This window comes from Microcebus murinus, chromosome X (genome assembly GCF_040939455.1).
Source record: "Microcebus murinus isolate Inina chromosome X, M.murinus_Inina_mat1.0, whole genome shotgun sequence".
Classification (NCBI taxonomy): Eukaryota; Metazoa; Chordata; class Mammalia; order Primates; family Cheirogaleidae; genus Microcebus; species Microcebus murinus.
In genome coordinates this window covers 59166734-59172736 of record NC_134136.1, presented here as the reverse complement: position 1 = coordinate 59172736, position 6003 = coordinate 59166734, and positions in this window count along the sequence as shown.

The following is a 6003-nucleotide window of genomic DNA, read 5'->3' as shown; positions in this document are numbered from 1 at the left end:
CTAACCAATCTTAATCATATAACAAAGGGCCTTTAAAGAACGTGGTCTGTAATTCTTTGGTATTCTCTCAATCTAAATGCCTCTGGAGAGTTAATAGAAAGAATTGAAATAACACCATACCATACCCACTGCACGCCTTACTGCACAAGTACACTTGTCTAGTTTAAGTCACTTTATCTCATTCCCTACACCTCTCTAGTTTCCTGTCTTGATTATTTCTTCCCATCCATCAGGAAACAGAGTTACAATGTAGGTTGAATTTCTGGTTCTGACCCATTCTGGTGGCTGTTGTGCATTACTTTATTTACCAAGTTTGCTTACAACTGTAGTGTATATTTTAAATACCCTGACCAACCAGGAGACAGGTATGAGGAATTTTATTGTTTGTTTGCTCTGGACTTTGCAGAATTTCTGCAATTTAACAATTGCAAACCGACAAATACAAATTTGGGTCCTTCCCACTACGTCCAGCCCAATGCTAACTGATCTCAGTGCCCCAACACTCTTCTGCAGCCCAATTCTAATGGTTTTCCATATTCCATACCTGGTAGCAGGAAGAGAGATCCTGTTGGAGAGGGAAAGAGGATCAGTGAATCCATCACAGAGAAGGCTGCATTTGAGCTGGGCCCTGACAGGTGGGCAGAGTTGGAGGCAAAGGACATTCCAATAAGAGGCAATTACGCAGAAGGCATGATTGCTCTAGTACAGAGGCATAAAGCATGCACGTTGGTGACAGAGGGTCATGGATTCAAACTTTAGTATGCACATTTCCTAGTTCTTAAGATCCCATTCCTCACTCCTACCACACTCCACACTTATTCTCTTGATTGTATGACACTCTTCTAACTACCCGTGCCCAGTTAGATAGTTGCCTGTTCTGTGTATCTGGTTTTTAATGGCTGCACTCCTCCCCACTTAATGCCCTTAATTCATATGTGCAATTGTTAGGCGAACAGCTATTTAGCTCATTTTTCATTCCAGATCCCTGTCCTGACATCACCTCCGTTCCTTTTCCCAAAACATAAGTGCTGGAGAGTGGGGGGTTGAATTTCCTGCTAAGTCCAGTCAAGTATCTGGCTTGAATCTGATCCCAATGGCAGAAATGCCAGGGAATAACTTTTTAGAAAAAGGCAGCTATGAGCAGAAAGCTTAAAAGATGGTTGGTGGGTTATTTGAATTCATTGCTGGGACTGATCATGAACTCTGGTGTAAGTAACTTTGGGGCTAAGTTTACCCTGTGCTTCCCACAATTCCTGCAAATCCTACTGAAGTGCAAAAATGCCAACCTCTAGCCCTTCCCACCTATAAGGAAAAAACACGGGTGGTATGGGTAGACTATTCAGTTAATAGAATAGGTGGGAGTAGACAGTACCCTGCCAATCATTTCAGCCACAACCAATCAGGATCTTTGTAGGTGGGAACCATAGACTGGCTATAAAGAAAGCCGACCTTCACGTGCCGGGGCCCATTTTGTCCTGGAGTGTGAGGTGAGCACGTGGGCACGCAGGCACGCAGGCAGGCAGGCACGCGGTGGAGCTTTCGCCTCAGGGGCGAAGTGGCAGTTGCTACTGCTTCCACAAGCTGTTTTAAGGTTAATTTTCTTTCTTTCTTAATTGTTATTGATAGTTGGATATTTTTAGTATGCTTTTTATAAATGGCTATAAGGAATGTCATAATATACTTTAGTAATATTATTATTAATAATATACTTTAATAGTCTGAAGGGCTTTGGCCAATTTGGATTCATTACCCGACTTTGGTCACAGTGCTTCACTTTTTGTGACGTGATGACTCTTTAGTATTTTATTTGTTTAAATATTGGTTTTGGTCCTCTCTTGTATGTGGTCTTAAGATTTTGTGGTGCTTTTAGCTTAAAAACGAGGAAATGGATGGTGCTGTTGGTTGAGCAAGTATAAGGACAGCACAGTGGCTGTAGGGGAGCTGACTTTGCCTTTTGTTTTACATTTTTGGGTGGTTATTGATGCTGTGTATTTAAATCTTGGTCGTGGCTTCTGTGTTATTTTCTACATGGAAAGAGGAAACGTCACACGTGGAGGGATGGGGGTGATTGGTGTACATTTAATGGCTGTTAATAGCCTTTGAGTAAAATTTTGTGTGTGTGTGTGTGTGTGTGTGTTTTCATTTTTAATATTTCTGTGGCCGGGCACGGTGGCTGTAATCCTGGCACTCTAGGAGGCCTAGGCGGGCGGATAAGTTGAGCTCAGGAGTTCGAGACCAGCCTTAGCAAGAGCAAGACCCCGTCTCTACTAAAAATAGAAAGAAAAAATTAGCCGGGGCATTCATGCCGTAGTCCCAGCTACTCAGGAGACTGAGGCAGGAGGATTGCTTGAGCCCAAGAGTTTGAGGTTGCTGTGAGCTAGGCTGACTCTACAGGCTAGGCAAAAAATTCTGTGGTCAATTTGGAATCAATCCTCTCTCATATGCTGATTTTAAAAAAAAAAAGTTTTCTGAGGTTTTAAAATGCCGGCTGGTCAGTGCAAGAGTTGTTCTTTGAAGCCTTTAAATAACCTTTGGTCATCATTAATGCTGTTTTGCATTTTTATACAATACTTGTGAATGTAATTTTATATTCAACCAAACGTGGTCCTGATGTTTGTGTATTTTCTTTTAAATTTTTGGTCTTACTTGCACTTGATGTCTTACAAACACAGCAGATGCCCCTAAGCCTCTCTTTGGAAATATTAGACGCAGTTTGGCATTTTAAAAAACAAAACAATTTACAAAACAAATTGTGTTCATCCTCATTGTATTCAATTAAATTTTGGTGTTAGGCATTTCATAGGTTTCTTACGGAAGGTTCTGTGCAAGTTTGAATTTACAGTAGAGGAAATTAACGGTCTGATTGAGTGCATTTTATTTTATAATAGAATTGAGTATTTTCTATAATTTTTTTTGTCTAAATTCTGGTCTTGTTCCTGCTTCATTAATTTCCTTGAACATAAGCGTTTTGGAGTACTCTTGATTTACAAATGCAGAATTTAATCATCTGGTTGTGCCCTTAACGTTTTGTGGCAGTGAATGCACTTAAGTGTCTGTCATCCGCTGCAATTTAGTGGAGTTTGGAATTTTATTTTACAGAGGAATTGTGTGTTTAGTATTATTTTATTCCATTAAGTGTGGGTCCTAGTCCTTTTCAAAAGCTTCATATAAGAAAATTTTGTGTTCAATTCACAAATAAGGAAAAAGGTTTTCCAATTGAAAGAATATTTTGTGGTGTTTTCAATGTAAAAATGCACTCATTGACAATCTGGCTGAGCGTGGGTTTTTTTTTTAAGGACAGTAAAAGCACAAAAGTGTTGGTCACTGGTCCCCACAGAAAGTTTTTTGGGATTTCATGTTCCACAACTCAGTGTCAAGTATCACGTTATTCATTTCTGTCCCTGGTCTTTTGCCTGTGTTTCCTTTGAAGAGTGTGGGGCATTTTAATGTATAAACGAGGAAATTAGCTGTAAGATTGAATGCTTGGTGTTTTGTGGTAGTGAACAGCCCTTAGAAGTTAGGTTGCATCACTTGAATTTTATTTTACAATGTAGTTGTGTGTTTAACATAATGGTCATTTTTAAAAATAGGCCTAGGTCCTCTTTCCCAGGTGTTTCTTTATACAACAACAACAAAATGATTGTGTAGTTTCTATTTACAAACAAAGAGGACAGCAGTTGTCCAGGGCCAGGTTAGTAATGACAGAAAACGGCCGTTAAAAAAAACGGTCAGAAAATAACGGTTAAAAACCGCCAGAAAACGGCGGGAATAGGATTCTGCTCCTATCCCGTGATTCTCCTCCATTCTCCTCCTATCCCGTGCCCGCGTGTGCTGGCCCCGCCCCTTTCCCTCGTGCCTTGCGCATTGTTGAAACTGTTACTTCGAGTGTAGCCATATTAAGTTGGCAACGCCCACCGAGTGCAACCATTTTAAGCTGGCAGCGCCCGCCTTTGCGTGGCACCTATCGTGTATTCAAGGGAAGAATTAAAGAGAAACTTTTGTCTCTCTCAAAAACCTGAGGAACATAGTCACTGAGAGGAATGTGATTCTTTGAGGTAAAATACAAGTACTTTTCTAAAATGGTGCTGGTTGAATTTGCTTTTTAGTCGTCTGGCTTATTCTTGATCTTCACTTGAATTATATATATTGTCTAGTATCTAAGTGACTTTCCACATCTTTATTAGTGGAACATTGGTGTTCTCTAAATATTATCCTCCTGGATTGCATTTAGGAACTAGAAAGATCAATTAATTGTTAATAAGAATGAATGCTGCCTTTGCCTTTAATACTGTAAAGGTACCAAGATTTTAGGAAATGGGGCATTGACGAGCCTCACCAATCCTGACTTTTCTATCAGAGCCCTAGCCCTTGAATGATATCTAACCCTGGAATTTAGGTCCAGGCTTCAAGTTTGAAGGTGCTTTTATTGTATCCGCTTTGCCCATATAATCCTAGAGGAGATATTTCTCAAAGAGCACAGGCTCAAAAGCCAATATTAACAAATGCAAAATTTATTTTATTGTTATTTCTTTGAAGAGCTATATTTAGTATTAGAGGGTAACAACATTATTTAATGGTTGGAATTATTTACTAAATTATCCTGAGTGATACTACCTTTTTTTTTTTGAGACAGAGTCTCGCTTTGTTGCCCAGGCTAGAGTGAGTGCCATGGCGTTAGCCTAGCTCACAGCAACCTCAACCTCCTGGGCTCAAGCAATCCTCCTGCCTCAGCCTCCAGAGAAGCCAGGACTACAGGCATGTGCCACCATGCCCGGCTAATTTTTTCTATATATATATATATATTAGTTGACCAATTAATTTCTTTCTATTTTTATAGTAGAGATGGGGGTCTCACTCTTGCTCAGGCTGGTTTCGAACTCCTGACCTCGAGCAATCCGCCCGCCTCGGCCTCCCAGAGTGCTAGGATTACAGGCGTGAGCCACTGCGCCCTGCCTGATACAACCTTTTTAATGCCCATCCTTTTGTTACTGTTACTGGTTGCTGACATTAATACACCATGAAATGCTACTGTATAACCTGGTGAACAACTCAACCTCCCATTTCAAAGGCTTATTAATCCATAATCCTGCATGAGTCTTTCACCATATTATTGAATCGAATGAACTGACTTCTTTCAGATTTCCCCTTCTAGAAATTGAGAAACATTGCCTATTAGCCTAATGTATAATTCCCCTGTGTTGTTTGATTAAAGCACGATGAATTATAGTTCATTTTCAAAGTATGGTCAAATCTCTTAGGTAGTAGTTTTATCTGATCTTGTAACCACAAGATTAACACAGTCCTTATCTTACTTTTTTTTTCACTCTGCATGATTGGGTACCCTGGCCCAATCAACCATTTTCAGAAGTTTCTCTGAAAGGGTGGGGGAAGTGTGCCCCAGCCACCCACATAAATGAGTTTCCAAGTTACATAATTTTCTTCAGTGGTGCTAAGCTGTCCACCCACAGGCACATCTCTTGGCAGATTGGTACAGTCACTATCTCCTTTAGGACCTAGTTCAGTACTGGCCAGCCTATGGGCCTCTAAGGTGAAGAGGGTGGAACTGGAACCAATTGTCAAGACCACCTAGACAAGTTCAAGGCATCCTTATGTTGTGTGAGATGAGGGGTGTTTTATGGAGGGAAGGAGCACCCCTCATCCCCCCTCCCTTTGTGCCATTATTAATGAAGCCGTTGAAACTTCCTCCCAGAGTCTCTGGAGATAGGAACTACCAAAAGTGGTAGGGTTACTCCCTAGATACTGTTGACTAACTCCAGAATAGACCCTGTTGCTACAATCTGTTACTGTAATCAGACAGGGGCATCTTTTTCTAGTCATTATTTGTGTTCCTTTTGTATACTGTAGATGCTGTTGTCACAGAGCCACTGACATAATTAAACTATTCTGATTTCAGAGAACCCTGATTTTGACTTTTTAAAAGTCACAGAGTCTTTATTTTTATTTTTGGAAATCCAGTAGGATGGATTGGACTTCACTGTAGAA